Raw genomic sequence first — 18,573 nt, 5'->3', positions numbered from 1 at the left:
ACGGCCACTGAACAAGACGGTACGGTCACTGAACACGACGGTACGGTCACTGAGCACTACGGTACAATCCTTGACCAAGTACGGTACTATATGGTTATGGCGGCCACGTCATAACAAGCAAGGGTTGTATCGTCTAAGGATCGTACCGTCGTGCTCAAGGATCGTACCGTCGTGCTCAAGGATCGTACCGTCGTGCTCAAGGATCGTAGCGCCGTGCTCAAGTATCATACCGTCGTGCTCAAGGACCGTACCGTCGTGCTCAAGGACCGTACCGTCGTGCTCAAGGACCGTACCGTCGTGCTCAAGGATCGTACCATCGTACTCAAAAGGGGCTAATGCACTGTACATATAATGCTGAATGTGTCGTGTGGTACTTATGAATATTCAAGAGGGGAGGAGGGAGGGAGGAAGGGAGAAGTGGGTGGGGGAAGACGAGATATGGTGGGGAGGCTGCCTCCTGCTCCTTGATGTGAAGCAACGCCAGCAAGAATGAACTCTGGTACGAAGCAACGCACACAGCAATGAACGCTGACACGAAGCATGCAACCCGGGCAGGAGTATGAGTGGAGACCACATCAGCACTACCACTACCACACCTGCTCCTCCTCCACCACCACCACCAGCCCTCAAGGACACCTCCACTGTTCCCCCATCCCAAACAGAATCTCAACATGCTCTCTCCTGCAGACAGTGGCCCGGCAAGTCTCCGTCTACCAGACAACTAGCCATTGTCCCCCCCGGTGAATTACAACTGCTCCACATATTCTTATCTTGCATTACCACTGTTCCAGATGTTATGCTGAATCATAACTGCCGATGTTATCTTCCGACATAACTAATTCCCTAAGTCCTTAGCTTAGATCATAATTATTCCAGATGTCCTAAACTTATATCATCACTACTCCAGATATTCTTGACTGGAATCACAAGTATTCCAGATGTTATCTTGAATAACAACTGGCACAGAAGTTGTTTCCATATAACTGTTTCATATTTCATCATATCATGAAAAAAAAAAACACTGATCTGTTCTACATTAGTAAGAGACATAGTCCATGTTTTAACTATTTGCTTCATGGATGAGGTTGTTAAAAAGTGTATCTCTAACATCTTTGATCTCACTTCTGCGTAACAAGCAATTCATCAATTACAACATCAATCCATTTACAAACTAGGTATACCTTCTCGCGTGCTCCTCTCCATTTTCCAGGGCATTTGTAAAACAGTGTCTGAAAACCACTTTAACTCGATGTAGCACTGGGTATGATGAAGACATACATCTCCACATCCTGTAGCACTACACACACACACACATCAGAGAGAGTGAGTGAGTGAGACACTGCGAAATAAAGCTTGTTTTTTTTTTCTTCTTTTAAAACCTTCATGCATTACTCAAGTCACTGTAACGCTGTCATGACGTGGAGAAAAAACACATACACACACACACGCTCCGGCTTGTGAATGGTTGTAGCGACTGAGTCAGCCACAGGCGGTGTTCTGAGGGGCAACACTTTCACGGGGGTTAAAAAGAAAATCACGTTGACACACACTCACCATCAGCACAGCCTACCCCCCAAACTACACTGTTCACTATTACTCCCGCCCTTTATTTTGTCACTAACAACCCACCCCAGCACTGGACGCTATCGCATCGGCCGCCCACTGCACAACCCACACTCCCGCCCCACGCAGGCTCCACCACACACACACACACACACACCACTCACGTAGTGGCGTACGGAGGGTGGGGAGAGGAGGAGGAGGAGGAGGGTGGGGAGAGGAGAGGGGCGCCCCACTAGCTGGGGAGTGGGAGGGCTCGGTGTGGCTGCCTGGGGGAACACTCACACTCAGGAGGCCCGCTAAACACAGACTGCACGGCCGCCACACCACGCCAGACCAGACGAGACGAGGTGGAGGAGGAGGAGGAGGAGGAGGCGGAGGAGGAGGAGGAGGAGGAGGGTGGTCGAGGGGTGAGAGGAGGGGACTAGTAAGGGGGAGAGGGGGGGAGGGTGGTCGTAGTAGGGGGAGGGGGGAAGAGGTTAAGATGCTCACGAAGGTGGAGTCGTTATCATCCACTGCACACCGTGGTGGAGGGGGAAGGCGGCGGACGACTACACCACAGAAGAGGAGGAATATTTGGTGCGTTCCTGTTAATCTCACCTCATGACAGGTCCGCGTCGTCCATTCACGGCCACTCATGATCACTCATACTCAAAAGCTAAATGAGGGAAAAACAAAAAGGGAACGTCCGTGCAGTATGCCGGGAGGAGCCGAGCGAAACCTGCCTCACGCGTTGTGATACCGTCACGAAGTTCCCTCCACGCACTGATAAAACCGCGACTACACTCGCTTCCTTACTTGCCGTAGGACATGAGGAAGAGCCCCTGGCAACTGGGGTTGGCTCTGAGCCCCCTCCTCCCACCCCTCAATGCACTTTCCCAAAACCTTCCGTCCGGTTCCTTAGCGGTTCGTGTACCCTGATGCTACCCCCAACCCACCACCGGCCCAGATAAATCAATCAACCAACTCGAAAAAAAAAAAAAAATACGGTCTTTCCCCCCAGCACGTCTGCCCACAGATACCTGCAACAGGTATCTACTGAGACTCCGTCAGGATACCACGGAGGAGGAGGAGGAGGAGGAGGAGGATCGAGGGAGGGGTAACCTGTCTCCCACCACCCCACACGCAGACACAGCCTCCCACCCCACCCCAACCCCATCTCCGTCAGGCAATGGAACACGACGGGTACGACACCCGAACACGACGGCAGAACACCCCTTCGGGTACAATGGCCTGACCTCTGAACCGACAGCCAGACAATCTAAGACCAGAGGGGGTCGTCGTACCGTCATGTCCGAGGGACGCCATACCGTCGTCCTCGAGGGTCGTACCGTCGTCCTCGGGGGGTCGTACCTTCTTTCTCGAGGGTCGTACCCAAAGTCGTACTCGAGAGTCGTATCGTCTTGCTCACAGGGTTATGAGAACCAGACGTCTCGGGACTGCCTCTCCTCGGCTCCTTCCCCCGCCCGTCTCCCACCATCACCAGTACACTCCTCCCTCCCACAAACCTCGCCTCCTCCTCCTAACTAATCAAAACCACAACACAAGTCTTTAAAAATACGGCGGTGGGAGGCGGTGGAGTGTTCTGTATCGCTAGATAAAGACCGAGATTCCTTACCGCTAAAGAACAAAACCTGGGATTCAGTATTGCTACAAAATATGGGTTGTGATGAACCATAAAAAGAAAAAAGTTCTGTATAATTATCCATCAAATGATACACGTCTCTCGCAGTAAACAAACAGGTTATTACTGTCCACTGTCGTCTTCCACGTTTTCTCTCTCATATCTCTCAACAGAAAATGGAAATGGTCTCTTGCTTTACTTTCCTTGAACACAAGAACAGCTAAAAAAAAAAAAGTACTTCCTCCTCCTGACGGTGACTGTAGGGCGAATCACCGTAGGAGTCAGCTAGCATCAAGCCTCCTCCATCTCCACACACTGTAAACAGATCCCTTAACAAGTAAGTCCTCCCAAGAAAAGAACCATTAATTACACACTCGCGCCTCGCTGTATTACCCACACCGGCTCCCAAGACGAATGAGTCAAGTGCGAGGATACGAAAGAATTTCCCCTCGTGTGTCTCTGGTTCCGCAGACTGGAAGATGTATACCACAGCTAATGCTATGGCGTGCTCAGGCGGGATGGACGGACAGCAAGCCACGGGGGTGTGGTTATTAACAAGAGGGAGGGAAGGATTAGTTGGGAGGGCAGGGTATGTCGTGCGGGTAGAACAAGTAGGGAAGAGAGAAGGATGGGAGAGGGCAGAGGGCAGACTAAGGAGTAGGCTGACAACAAGGAGGGAAGGATAGAGGGGTAGGTAGGCTAGGGAATGTGGTTTATACCAAGAGGGAGGGACATATGTGAGGCAGGCCAGAGGGCGTGCGGTAAAAAAAAAAAAAAGATGTAGGGAAGAACAGAAAGAGGGCAGGCTCGGTCGTATGGTTTCAACTGGAAGGAAGGCGTGGAGAGTGAGGGAAGGGAGTGGAGTGTGGAGGGCGTGAGTGGTGGCGGTCCGTGGCGTGTCTGGAGGGAACACGATCTTCCCCAACTTCCTCTGTCCTTGCCCACACCTTGACGCTCCAATCAACTATTTACACTCCATATATATTCAAGACTCCCTGTAAACACCTCAGTGTAAATTACGCCTCGGCATATATTTACAGAACGAAGCTCTCTGTAAATAATTCCCGACTTAGCACAACTATTCCAGCGACTGTACTTTAGGACGTGTGTTTCAAAAGTGGTGTAGTTATGCACAAAGGCATCTCAAACTTGAAAGGAAAAGGCACAGAGAGGTAGAAAGAGACGTGGATCACTAACCTGTTACTATATTGAGTTTGCCCACCCGACCAGACCGCCATCAACCCCTTAAGGCCGACAATCAGACCCTTGAGAACGATGGTACGAGCCTCGAGCATGAAGGGGACTGACCCTTGGGCATGACCTACGACCTGACCTTGTGCGTCAGGTCAAAGGCCAAGCCATCATGATCAAGGGTCGTACTGTCGCGCTGTAAGGTCGTGCCATTATGGTCGTTAAACTCTCTCTCTCTCTCTCTCGTGGATGACAGTATCAAACCCTCTTCAGGAACCCACCCTAAGAGGAAGAAGCCCTTCCATCTCCAACACCCAGTCTCCCAGGCAACCAGACCCACGCGCTTCAAACACCGCCACAACCTCAGCACCGCCTCCTCCACAGTACCCCATACAAAACCCGGGGTTGTGGGGGTGGGGTCTGTTTGGGGGGGGGCGAGATGGGGGGAGGAGGAGTGACACCCCGTCTCTGTGCTGCCAATGGGTCATGAAAGGTGACGCGGGGGAGGAGGAGGAGGAGGTAGATGCTGTTAATCCCATCCGTACACCGGCGTAACACGAACTCTGGACCACCACGACACAAAACCAGTCTCGTCCCGTCGGCTTAAAGAACTTCCTTCTCTCCCTCCCTCCCTCCCTTCGCCCCCACCTTCATTATACGGCCGATGGCGTAAGCGTTCGCACAGACGGACAGATCAACCATGAATGGTGGTCAGGTCTTCCACTACACCACGGCAGGCCCTGTCTGTCTCCCCCCAGGTGATTTACCATTTTGACAAAGTCTACCCCTTTCGCCAGACAGCCAACAACAACTTGCCCATTTCTCGCTGCATCGCATCGCTAATCCACCAAGAAGTCTACTCCACGCTGGATGACCCACCACACACAGCCACTCTCTTCCCGCTAATTCACCTAGACCCAACGGAACACATTACCCACACACTCACCACTCACCTCATCGGTACATGACTCAACGTGCCTTAGCTATCGTCTTCTATCACCAGGAACATAACCAGTCAGAACGGCTTTGTTACTGAAAAAAAGAAAGAAAAATCACGTCTGACCCATCAGATCACAAGGAACCCACTCACAGAGCCTGACCCATCAGATAACTATGAATAATGACACTCTCACCCATCATATCACAGCATCTTTGTGACACAGACAGCCGTAAACAAGAGCAGTCTGACATGGTGTGCGTGCGCGTGTTGTGTGTGTGTGTGTGTGTGTGTGTGTGTGTGTGTGTGTGTGTGTGTGTGTGTGTGTGTGTGTGTGTGTGTGTATGCGCGCGCAGAACTTCATCTCCTCCCCTCCAGGATGAGCCCTTAAGATGGAATTATTCATACATCAATATCGGTGCCTGTAACGCCCTCGGCTTATGGGAGATCCGCTATTGACTATATGGTGTCCAAAGGTCGGAGGTCAAGGGTGTGTACACACACACACACACACACACACACACACACACACACACACACACACACACACACACACACACTCAGACCTAATCGAGTTTCTGGCCGGCTGACCAGCAAACGCCTGTTGCCAGTCATATGGGTAAGACTTATCTTACTCCTCTGAGGAGGCAAGGAATACCACGGAAAGCCAGAGAAGATAAGACCTGATGGTCTGTGTAGAGATCATTTGCTAGACGTCAATATCCTAAATTCCTAATCTAAAGAGCCTTTGCTTTGGACAACTGGCATCTGTAGAGGTTTATGTACACGAGGGGAGCACGGGAGTCACCCCAAACACAGCCACCGAGAGGGTGTTATCTTGAATCATTCTACATCATCCACACTCAGCAATGATGGTGTTCTACCCGGCGCATGATGCAGTTCAACAGGTTGAAGGCCACTGTCATTAATTTCACGATAGTCGTTGTACGTCCGGCAGCCTTGCTTGATGGCCTGTCGGGCAGGCGGGATCTCGCTGCCAGGTATCCGGACGAAACTATCGTACCCCTCCCGAGAGAAGGAGGCGTCGTCGTCTCCTGCGTTCGACTACTTCACCTTGCCATCAACCAGTATCATCACCATGATCTGTGCACGCAGCTCTAAACAGCAGCTCTCACTGCGGTCACAACAGAAACAACGACAAATGTCGCGGTTGTGACAACACAACAGGCAGTCCAGTGGTACAAAAGAGCCCAGGCACCCGGGAAACAGGAGTCGCCCACAACCACCCATCACACACCCACGTCTCTCAACCGTGGAGGGATTTCGGCAAGTAAAGTACTACCCAACCACACACACACACACACACACACACACACACGGGCGCGTGCGATGTGCTCATATTATGGTTTTCCGAGTCAAGCACTCAACCCACGCAACGGTCTGCCACCACCACCACGTCCCACGGACAACCTTGCCTGAGCGAGGCCACCTTGACCAACAACACAAACAATGCATGGTACTTTCCTCCTTGGGCCTACCAACGCTGTGGACTCACACTCACGTCTTTCATAACCCCTGAAAATGGTTTTTTTTTTTCAGTCAGATCCACTATCACTCGGGGAAGAAAAAAAAGTTTATTGCTTTTTTTTTATCTTCGCCCTCAGCAGGTCCGGTCGTCATGTGAGCAGCAATATCAGTTATCAGTACCTTATACGATGAGGCACCTTTGACATTTAGCGACATCATCGCCCGCCGTATTCCTACATGGCTCTGCAGTAGAGGTTCAATGCGTTACTGTAAATATGAATATATATATATATATATATATATTCCTATGATGGCAAGGATCACAATTTTGCGCGTGATCAAGTATATTCCTATGAGTCTACGGGGAAAATGAAACACGATAAGTTCCCAAGCGCACTTTCGTGTAATAATCACACACACACACACACACACACACACACACACACACACACACACATATATATATAAAATCATACACGTCCGTTAATCTTGGATTCGAACCTTGGATGTTATCTGTGAGCAGCGGCAGCGTGACAGTATCTACGGTTCGGAGGCTTTGAATGCCTTCCTTTGTTGAATGGATGAGGTTAAAAGTAATCCCCCACGGTTTACAGAGGCTTAACGACCTACGTCTCCTGAATGGTTGAGGTTTAAAGTAATTCCCCCCCCCCCCCCCCACCAAGGTTTTAAGGTAATTTCATACATATCTCACCAAAATATTTCCCTAGGAAATTTCCCCTCCTAAAAAAAGAATTGTACACGTATCTCCCGACGTGGGGGGAGGGGAGTCCCTAGGAGGGAATGCGACACTGAAGAAGTAAGATTAAAGTCACAATGTGCCCCAAGGACTTCAAACTTGGACAAATTTCCAAAGGCATCCACTCTCATGCTACATTCGTTCTTAAAATTACTTTGGCTCCTTTATAGGTTCGCGAGGGTCCTACGAGGAAAATTGGTCGCACAATATTACGCTGGCCAAGCGGCAAGATTGGGGGGTCGTCCAGCGGGCGGGGCTGGCTGTATGGCAGCCTTGTTGTGTGGAGGAGGAGGAGGGAGGGAGGGAGGGTCGTGTCCTTTGGTGCTCGTGTTGGTGGTGAAGTGTTGGCTGCTGATGCACCCGGGAGGGAGGGAGTGTTGAGGGTGTGTGGGTAGGTAGGTAAAGGGATGGTGGTGACTGGTGGTGCAGGGGGGGGGGGGGGGGGACAGTGGTGGCATTCGGGTGGGAGAGGGTCAGTGTGGCAGAACGTGGGAGAGGAGAGAGAGAGAGAGACAGAGAGAGAGAGAGAGAGTCGGGGTGGAGCGCTTCCTGCCTCGTCCATTACCATACACCGAGACCAACTCTCTCTCTCTCTCTCTCTCTCTCTCTCTCTCTCTCTCTCTCTCTCTCTACCACCACACGACTCTCCCAACCAAACCGAAACGCCAACATCCCTCCACACCTCTCTCTCTCCTCTACACTCTCCCCAATCGTCACCAACATCCCTCCACCACTCAACTCTCCCTCCCTCCTAAGGCGGCGTGACCCCCCCCCCCCCCCATGGCGGCAGGTGACAGAGAGTCACGCTTGACTCCCCCGTCCAGGGGGCCCCGCCCTTCCCGATACCAAATATCCTAATGTGAATTTTACCCGATATCCGATAACTCGTATGGGGGGAGGCGTTGGGTGTGGGGGGGTGGGAGGATATAGGGGTGGGGTTCGGGTGGGAGGTCATGACCCCCCGTACAGTTATAATAGCTCCCATACTATATAACCTTCACAGTATGTCACCGGAAAAGCCATCATACATCACCCACAACCATGCCCACCACTTTATAACTCACCCACAACCATGCCCACCATTTTATAACTCACCCACAACCTTGCCCACCACTTTATAACTCACCCACAAACATACCCACCACTACATACGTCACCCACAACCATGCCCACCACTTTATAACTCACCCACATCCATACCCACCACTATATAAATCACCCACAACCTTGCCCACCACTAAATACGTCACCCACAGAGGCACATGTGGAACAACTCCCAAAATGCTGGGTCACAAAGGGACGCCTTTCCAAAATGAACGAAGCTATGTGGGGTATTCTAACTTGCTGATAGTTCCTTCTATACGACCAACCTCCTCCGTCTCTATAACTTGCTATGGCGCAAGATATACTATGGCGCAAGATATACCATCTTAAGGTGGGGGTGGGGTGAACTCCCTGTAGGGGGCGAGAGTATTTCGGTGCTCAGTTATGTGGGTAATTCAGAGCTGAGAGAGGCTGGTGGTGGGGGTCTGTGATGATGGATGGGGGATGGGTCATTAACTGGGGTACGCGGTGGGGGGGGGATGGGTATTCTGTGGTAAAAGGCTGGGGGGAAGAAGGCTGGGAGGGGAGTGGCGTGGGGGAAGAGGCGGGACCCTGTGCTGGGGGTAAATAAAATGGAGTCTTTGGTGCCAAAGGGTAGGGGATCTTGTGCACGGGGGAAGGGAATGGGGTACTGAGCAGGAGGAAGGGTAAGGGGGCTCTCGTGCATGTGGGAAAGGAAAGGGGGTCTCGTGGACGGGGTAAGGGAAAGGGGCGTCTTGTGCTAGGAGGGAAGGGAAGGAAGTGTGGTCCCAGACGGATGGAAAGCGTGGAACCTTGTACGGGGGGGGGGGGGGGGGGGGGGGGGGGCAAGGCAGGAGAAGCCACAGCTTGGCCTGGGGGAGGGAGGTGTTAAGAAAGTCCTATACAAAATGTTACCTACCACCCACCTGTTACTGGGTCATCTGAGGGTGAAATCCCATTACACGTCGGTGTGGCGTGGGAAGATCTGGGGTGGTATAGGGTGGGGGAGGCAGGAGGTCTTGAAGGGTGTCGGTCTGTCTATCTGTCTATATGTCTATCTACCTACCTACCTACTTATACATCTACCTATCCATCCATCCATCTACCTATCTACCAAACAATCTATGTCTATCTACCCATCCAACTACCTATCTATCTATCTCCTTATCTACCCATCCAACTACCTATCTATCTATCTCCTTATCTACCCATCCAACTACCTATCTATCTATCTCCTTATCTACCCACCCAGCTATCTGTTCTCGATCGACCAACAACATGTTTCACACACGCAGCGTTTTGGTCCAATTTACTCCAGACTCCACCTTTACATGCTTCCCATGTTGTCCTTCCAGTCTCAAAGGGTTAGTTTAAACTCTAAGGAAATAAACATGATCACTTCACAGCCACACAGACGAGGTACGACACACACACACACACACACACACACACCTGCATCCCCGTTTCTAGTGAGAATAATTTTCATTCAGAGATGAGGAAAACGGGGGAGATGAAACAGTGGATAATTGACGAGCCAATCTTCCATTCACAATGAACGCCAAGCGTTTTAAATTCGGGAATCTACCTGTCCCGAGAGATCGTCTACCAGCACTAGACATGGGATCTACCTGTAACATACGGGTTAATCTACCTGCGCCAACAGGTGACCTTTGACCAACAGGAGTGGGACTGGAGGAGGAAACACTCACGTATCCGGCCAGCCATCCGTAGTTTCCTTCAAACAAAACATTAACGACGCCCGTACGTGTGTGCGGCCCCAAGTGCTGAACGTGTCCAGATAATGGACTCTTCACATTAGTTATTACTGTATCAGCTAATAACATAAATACATAAAACGTAGAGTAAAAGAAACAAAATAAATGACAAGTACGAATAGCCCCCCTTTTTTCCCCCTCATATATCACAACAAAGCATATATAAGGAAAAACAGTTTCCATTTACTGAAACAAATCAATTAAGAAAATATAAAAAAAATAAGATATATATTCTTTTACATATAACAGATACCCGGTACTTACCTACAAAGAATATCAGAGATAATAGTATATATATATATATATATATATATATATATATATATATATATATATATATATATATATATATATATATATATATATATATAAGAACAAAAACACTACTTACATAAAACCATCTCAACATGAAGATCTGCTCTACAAACACCAAGGGAACAGCACTCACCTGGAAAAAGAAAACGTAATGTTAACAACATCAAGTATAAAGCCAACACTATTATGAGTGGCATTGGAAACACACACACACACACACACACACACACACACACACACACACACACACACACACACACCTGCTCTTCTCTCTCGTTAGCCATCTAACCACACACTGCGCTCTACGTCATTCTGTGGTGATGATGCTTTGCTTCATGGAAAAAGTGTTAGATTCGATCAGCTAAATATATAATTTGGTCCATGATATGTCGGACAATATATATATATATATATATATATATATATATATATATATATATATATATATATATATATATATATATATATATAATAAAAACTATTCCTATGTGTGTGTGTGTGTGTTGCTCGGTCGTGGGCCGATGATCGTCAAGTTTCACTTTTTGATTCTCGTCGCTACGTATTTTCTCTCTCTGCCTCACCCACGCGTGCCCTGCCGGCCATTTATTCTATCAGCACACAATCCCTCGATCCCCCACACCCCAGCCCCACGTTTACAACACCCCTGACAACACCCGTCACAACTCACACAACTCGGTCTTCACAACTCTCCTGGCCTTCCCTGCGGTGAGCGATACGTGCGCTCCCCCTCCTCGTTAGAACTCGGACGTAAGTGCGCACTGGGACGGGTTCAAAACCTCCAGACGAACCGGCGGCAGAGTCTTATACGCCGTGCGACCTTCAGTCCTCTCGCTCTTAACAGGCCTACCACGCTGGCTCTCACTAATTACCCGGAGGTTCCTACGGTAATTGGGCAAAAGCGGCGTAGAGTTACCGTAATGCACACCGCCATCCCCCGGGGACCCACGAGCCCCACGTAAATTACTCATATAATCAAAGGTTCACCAAGGGTCTATTAGGGCATGAGGAGACACGGCAGATACAGACGACAAATGTGAGTGTATATATATCGTGGTGTTTTCCCCCACCGCCTCTACCCATCTACGTGTCCAGATACGAGCCGGGAACACTTGGTGTTCGTGTGGCAGGGCATCTCGTGTGTGTGTGTGTGTGTGTGTGTGTGTGTGTGTGTGTGTGTGTGTGTGTGTGTGTGCCCCCGCGCGCCCGAAAAGACCTCGCTTTCTCGGCCATTACCCTGCGAGTGCTCTTGATCCCTCACCTACAGACGCCACTTGACTAAACCTCCCCCCGGCACCACCGCGCCAGAATTAGGTCATCCTGACATTCCCTTTCACGCTAATAAGTCACTTAACGCCTTCATTAACCCTCTCTCAAAGTCAGCCACTCACGCTAGGTCGCACATACAACACGAATATTTTATGGTCACACGAATACCTTATAGTTGCACGAATATTTGATTGTTGCACGAATATCTTAGTTACATGGCTTGGTTGAGAGACAAAGCTCCCACATTTCTCCACATTTATACATGAGTCTGGAGTAAATGTCTCCCGCTGTCTTGATCACGACCAAAAGAAACACACACACACACACACACACACACATCACAAACTGTCAAAGACTGTGCGTCTCGGAATTTCCCAGCATCACAATGAACTCTTACGTGATAATAAAAGGAAAAAAAATCAACCCCCAGAACTAAACAATGACCAGTTAATCCATGTTTCTATATACCATTTATTCACCGCAGCAGCTGGAATGGGGCTGTTAACAGAGGTGGTATAATCAACGCGACAGAGCGAGGCAGGGAGGTACCTATTGGCTTAAGTCTCTGGGGTGCTGAGGTGCAGTACGGAATAGTACGCAGTGTCATGTGGCGTACCATGGCCGTGCAGTTCGGCCATCCATTATAAACGACCAATTTAAACCGTGTATATATATGCAATGCGCCACAGCACGACCCCACCACACGACAATGAATCAGACGCCTTGAGTAACCAATTCGATCATAATTTCGGCGCTCTCCCGTCAGCAGGGCCAACGGAGAAAAACATACCCGTATATTTCATTTCTATTGGCCAGCACGAGGTGTATACGCTGCCAATATGGTTTCGAGATAAGAAAAGAACACAGGAATGACCCTTAAGCACGACCCTTGGGGCATGACGACCTGCCCTTTGTCTTGACCCCTGAAAGGGCTTATGCAAAGGCCAAGCCGTCATACCCAATACGCGTCTATCGTCGTGGCCGAATCGTACCGTCGTACTCATAGGGTCGTACCGTCGTGTTCCAGCGTCGTACCCTCGTGCCCTAACGTCGCATCGTCGTGTCCGAGGGTCGCACGTCCGCGTCGCATGTACTACCCTCAACATCGAAAACACACAACCACAACCGAAAGAAAAAAATATATATATAGATTAAAAGGCCACCATTTCTGGCGAGAACGGACCGTCCAGAGTACAGCACACTCAAATTAACGTGCGTCCGTCATTACCCGCAGGAAATACAAGTTAATGGAGGAAAACACCACAAAGCTTTTAGCGGGGACGGGTCGAAAGTTTGACTCAAACTCCGACCCAAAAAAAAAAAAAAAAAAAAAAAAAAAGAGAGAGAGAAAAAAAAATATCTAACCCCGCGAGAAATTGTATTGGGTAACTCAACTGCCCGGAATGGGGGGGGGGGGGGGGGAAACGAAGGTTAAATTGGCAATACAACGAAAAAAAAACGTTATATTTCATACCTTTCAGTCCTCGTAGAGGAGAATGTCCTTTTTCTTTTCTTCATTTTTTTTTTTACATTTAACTTATTTATTTTACACCACAGATATTCAATTCCCTTAATAATGGGGTAGGATAAATCTGAAATATTTTGACAAAGTTACCTTATATGCCTTTCAGTCCTCAAAAGGATGAATATTTTCTTATATATATATATATTATCCCTGGGGATAGGGGATTAAGAATACTTCCCACGTATTCCCTGCGTGTCGTAGAAGGCGACTAAAAGGGGAGGGAGCGGGGGGCTGGAAATCCTCCCCTCTCGTTTTTTTTTTGATTTTCCAAGGGAAGGAACAGAGGGGGCCAGGTGAGGATATTCCAAAAAAGGCCCAGTCCTCTGTTCTTGGCGCTACCTCGCTAACGCGGGAAATGGCGAATGGTTTGAAAGAAAGAAAGAAAATATATATATATATATATATATATATATATATATATATATATATATATATATATATATATATATATATATATACATTTACTTTGCACCTGCGTTAGTAGACTGACTAAAAATTGAGGGAGGAAGGATGAAATGGAAAAATAAAAAACATAAACTTTTATACCTAACAATTCTTAAATAAAGCGAATACTTTCATTTTTATTTACTCACTTTCTTTCCAATTTACTGTAAATCATTTACATTCCCATTTGCTTAATCCAAAGCCCGAAATATACAATTGGGGCAAAGGCGAATTGAAAATACAATGAAAATAGTTATAAACTTTTGTCTTTAAATCTTCAAAATGATTATTCAACTTTACTAATATTCATTCGGGTCAAAATATACGACAGTTTTTTTTTCAGAATCTTTCAAAAGCTCCTCGTGCACAGAGCCCTCACCCTTCACCCAAGGCTATGGCGACTACAGGGGTACAACTGAGGCCACACCACGGATAACCTCTTGATAATTCCCGAGATGACTGACTGACAACAACCCTTCCCCACCCGAGGGAGAGAGAGAGAGAGAGAGAGAGAGAGAGAGAGAGAGAGAGAGAGAGAGAGAGAGAGAGAGAGAGAGAGAGAGAGAGGGTAAGTCGCCCCCCATACTCTACCCACTTTACAAATATGACCCCCCCTGCTACCCACCCGCACTGTGCCCCACTTCCACAAACCCCTACCATCCCCGCACTGTGCCCACATCGTAAACACGATCACTCTCTCAACTCTCCACTACTCTGCCCAGTTTGTAAACACAACCTTCCCCCTCTCCCAAACTAACCTCCCCACACACCCAGCCTACTTTGTACGGGGAAACTCCCCACCACTAACCTCCCCACACCCAGCCTACTTTGTAGGGAAACTCCCCACCACTAACCTCCCCACACCCAGCCTACTTTGTAGGGAAACTCCCCACCACTAACCTCCCCACACCCAGCCTACTTTGTAGGGAAACTCCCCACCACTAACCTCCCCACACCCAGCCTACTTTGTAGGGAAACTCCTCACCACTAACCTCCCCACACCCAGCCTACTTTGTAGGGAAACTCCCCACCACTAACCTCCCCACACACACAGCCCACTTTGTACGGGGAAACTCCCCACCCCTAACCTCCCCACACACACAGCCCACTCCGTACAGGGAAACTCCCCACCACCACATCCTCTCGACGGTCTGAGATTTTTTCCTCTCCCACACTAACAGTATACACATGATGGGGGGAAAAAAAACCAAGTTACAGGTTACAGGAATGTCTGGCATTCATATCAAGGGCTGGTGTTTTACATGACTGTCTTGCACTCAGATGAATGCCCGGGATTCTGGGAATATCTGCGATGTACAGGGATGTATAGGATCCATCCCGAGTGTCTGGGATTTCGTGAACAGCTGTGGGACTCTCTTCCATCAATGTATGGGATCTATAATGAATGTCTGGGATTTCGTGAACAGCTGGGACTCTTCCATGAAATGGGATCTATAATGAGTGTCTGGGATTCGGTGGAAGTATCTGGGACATGCAACAAACGCGTGGGATTTATAAGAAGGTCTGGGATTTAGGTAAGTGTGTCTGGGGGATATAAATCCCTGACCTTATAACCTGTCACTGCCTCCTCCCTTCCCTCCCTCCCACGGGCGCCCTGCCTTGCGTTCTCCGTCTTGGCCTCTGAGATCAATCCTAAATTCGCTGGAAATAACCTCCACAGTGCTTCGTAAGGGTCCCGAGTCCCTCAACATCTGAGGAACTTCCGCCCTTGCTCGTCATTACACCCGTTCTTATACGCTCTCTCTCTCTCTCTCTCTCTCTCTCTCTCTCTCTCTCTCTCTCTCTCTCTCTCTCTCTCTCTCTTTCCCGGGACGCGAGTTATACTTTTAGGCATACCACTCTCCCCCCTCTCCTCTCTCTCTCTCTCTCTCTCTCTCTCTCTCTCTCTCTCTCTCTCTCTCTCTCTCTCTCTCTCTCTCTACACTCTCTAAATCCCCCCCCCCTCTCTCTCTCTCTCTCTCTCTCTCTCTCTCTCTCTCTCTCTCTCTCTCTCTCTCTCTCTCCCCACCACCGCTCCCACACCACTCTTCTTCTCCCTACTCTTTTTCCACCAGCTCCCTCACTACACACACCCAAAGCCCCTCTCTCTCTCTCTCTCTCTCTCTCTCTCTCTCTCTCTCTCTCTCTCTCTCTCTCTCTCTCCAACCATCGTTCGCCTCACCCCCCCTCTTGCCTTCACTTACCCCTTTCCTTTCTCTCCCTCCTCCTTCCTCCTCCTGCAAGCGGACCTGGACCACCACAGGAAGACATGTGTGGCCCTACAGATGGCCCACCACCAACCCACACAACGAAAACCGCGCCACCGCCACATCGTCATCTTCACCATGGCTCCCTAAACACGACGGATAATATAGAATGTCATCAAACCTACTTCCAGCAGCAAATACAACCACCAAACTTGACACAAAACACCAATATGGCTGATAAACCAATGTTCTGCATATATATATATATATATATATATATATATATATATATATATATATATATATATATATATATATATGAGTCCCCCCTACGTTGGCGCTCACGGGCGGGGTGAATAAAGTGACAAAAAAAAAAAAAAAACACGTAACAAGGTTTAAGCGTGTCAGACTTCATCATCTGAAGCGACGCAAAATTCAATATATTAGAATTTTCATCGGCATTACCGGGATGATGAAGGACGTACACAGGCGCAAATCTGTTGGTGAATTGTGGGGGAGGAAAAGGCCGCTAAATTTAGGGGGTGTGGGACGGGGCTGTTGTGGGGATGTTTGGCGGAAGTGTTGGAGGGAGGGAGATGTTGGACAGCTGTTGTGGGAGGATGGAAGGTTGTACACACTCACACACACACACACACACACACACACACACACACACACACACGACACTTTTACCATTACTATAACATCACAAGTTTCGGGGGCTTGTCTCTACCTATACAGCTCGTGGTGCGCAGGAAATAAATTCCCTCCTGGACGAACACCTGCAGCAGCAGCAGCAGCAGCAGCAGATTTCAAGCCAGCATATCCGTGGCCTGGAGGCGAGTCAGTCACACACACACACACACACACACACACAGGCTGGTGGCCTGTCCTGCTCCCTCCTGGATACTTGCCAGTGATACAGACGACATCCTCTTTCAGCAAACTGTGTGAGAGAAAATAATCTCAGGCCCACGAGTACAGCGGGTACAGCAGAGCGGTAACTGTACGTAAGCACTGACGACAGACGTACTGTGCAGAGGAGTGAGTATCACCGGAGCTTCTGTATACAGTCTACCATGTCCGCCACTCCGGTGGAGAGTTGCTTTTTTCAACGTAGTTATGATGACCCGGTCTACGTATCCAGGATAGCAGGAGGAGGTGCGGGGAGGGTCATACCTCTCTCTCTCTCTCTCTCTCTCTCTCTCTCTCTCTCTCTCTCTCTCTCTCTCTCTCTCACCTCCGCTGTATCGAACGCCAGCCAAAGTGTGATGCCAAAGCCAACCATGCTGAGACGGGAAAGGGGTTCGGTTCCAAAGCCGCCCAAGATCGTATGCGAGGTTAATAAGCTGGGTACCTTCACCGCTCGCCAATTTCACACACCCCCACCGGCATTTAAGGCTCTCCCCGGTACACACAAGACGACGTGTAAACACTGGAGTTTATTTAAACGGCATCATCATTTAAATGGTGGGGAGTTTGTTGTTGTTTTTCTTAATGTCTCCGGTGTTGAATTAAGGCCCTCCACATCCGACCAGTCATCCTCTTCACTGTGGCCATGCTGTCGCTTCGTTCTGCCAACTGAATACGAAATTCGGATAAACATATCATGACCAAGATCTGATCTTCACCCTCTCTCTCTCTCTCTCTCTCTCTCTCTCTCTCTCTCTCTCTCTCTCTCTCTCTCTCTCTCTCTCCCTCTCTCTCTCTCTGCGACACACCTACTTATGGTAGGTCTCCGCCACACCAGGGGTGGGTTCGAGCCCCGCTGATCACTGACGATCTCATCATGTACACTGACTTACGGCGAGGACCGACACTATGTATTGCGTTCATTATTGTGTTGATCCTGCCCTTCCTCGCCGTTACTTTCTCCATCCACCAACGACCCGGTCAAGGCCTTTAATAACGATGAAAACATGACGGTACGAGCCATGGGTATGATGACATCCCTGGCCTTGCATCGGACCCTCAGATCTGGCCATAATACCCAAGGGTCGTACCGCCGTGCTCAAGGGTGGCACCTTCATGCCCAAGGATCGTACCACTGGGTTCCAGGGTCGTACCGTCGTACCCAAGGCCCCTACCACTATGCTCCAGGGTCGTACCGTCGTACCCAGGGATCGTATCACCGTGCCTCAGGGTCGTACCGTCGTACCCAGGGATCGTATCACCGTGCCTCAGGGTCGTACCGTCGTACCCAGGGATCGTATCACCGTGCCTCAGGGTCGTACCGTCGTGCTTCGTCTTCAGTCGTTCAGCGGAGGATTTGCTTCACGCGTTGGGTGTGTACACAAGTACACCCTGAACAGCTTCACCAGAGAAGACCACGAAGTTAATTCTCCCATCGTATCATGAGGGAAGAATTTGCGGCAGCCATCTCTCGGCTGTGTCATGA

The 18,573-nt window shown here is 49.2% G+C and overlaps 1 protein-coding gene across 11 annotated transcripts in view; it reads right to left on the bottom strand.

The window, feature by feature from the left end:
• Positions 1-18,573, bottom strand: part of LOC139760351 (uncharacterized) — a 492,128-nt gene that overhangs the window by 417,750 nt on the left and 55,805 nt on the right. The window contains exon 1 of one of the 11 annotated variants that reach the window (XM_071683405.1): positions 1,846-1,874. The exons of 9 other annotated variants lie outside the window; for them this stretch is intronic. The gene's annotated coding sequence lies outside the window, so the exon portion shown is untranslated. Of the gene's footprint in view, positions 1-1,554; positions 1,723-1,845; positions 1,875-18,573 lie in introns of those variants that run through there. One more of the 11 variants, XM_071683404.1, reaches the window with a different exon arrangement.

This window comes from Panulirus ornatus, chromosome 36 (assembly GCF_036320965.1).
Source record: "Panulirus ornatus isolate Po-2019 chromosome 36, ASM3632096v1, whole genome shotgun sequence".
In the NCBI taxonomy this organism is placed as follows: Eukaryota; Metazoa; Arthropoda; class Malacostraca; order Decapoda; family Palinuridae; genus Panulirus; species Panulirus ornatus.
The sequence above is the reverse complement of the archived record's forward strand: the minus strand, read 5'-3'. Positions and strand labels throughout refer to the sequence as shown.